Source organism: Sinocyclocheilus grahami, unplaced genomic scaffold (genome assembly GCF_001515645.1).
Source record: "Sinocyclocheilus grahami isolate Dianchi unplaced genomic scaffold, SAMN03320097.WGS_v1.1 scaffold2644.1, whole genome shotgun sequence".
Lineage (NCBI taxonomy): Eukaryota > Metazoa > Chordata > Actinopteri > Cypriniformes > Cyprinidae > Sinocyclocheilus > Sinocyclocheilus grahami.
The window spans coordinates 8,505-8,870 of NW_015507823.1; the positions used below are offsets into that span (position 1 = coordinate 8,505).

General features: G+C 44.0%; 1 protein-coding gene across 1 annotated transcript in view; it reads right to left on the bottom strand.

The window, feature by feature from the left end:
* LOC107575444 (ras GTPase-activating-like protein IQGAP3) overlaps window positions 1-366 on the bottom strand; it is a gene marked incomplete at its 5' end in the record, with an annotated part of 35,840 nt that overhangs the window by 1,080 nt on the left and 34,394 nt on the right. The window lies entirely within an intron of this gene.

A 366-nucleotide genomic window follows, 5' to 3' on the forward strand; every position in this document is an offset into this window, starting at 1 on the left:
GAGTGTGTGTGTGTGTGTGAGAGAGTGTGTGTTTGATATGTATGCGAGTGTGTGTGTGTGTGATATATGTATGCGAGTGTGTGTGTGCTTGATATATGTATGCGAGTGTGTGTGTGAGAGTGTGTGCGTTTGATATGTATGCGAGTGTGTGTGTTTGATATGTATGCGAGTGTGTGTGTGTGTGTGAGAGAGTGTGTGTTTGATATGTATGCGAGTGTGTGTGTGTGAGAGTGTGTGTGTTTGATATGTATGCGAGTGTGTGTGTGCTTGATATATGTATGCGAGTGTGTGTGTGAGAGTGTGTGCGTTTGATATGTATGCGAGTGTGTGTGTTTGATATGTATGCGAGTGTGTGTGTGTGTGTGG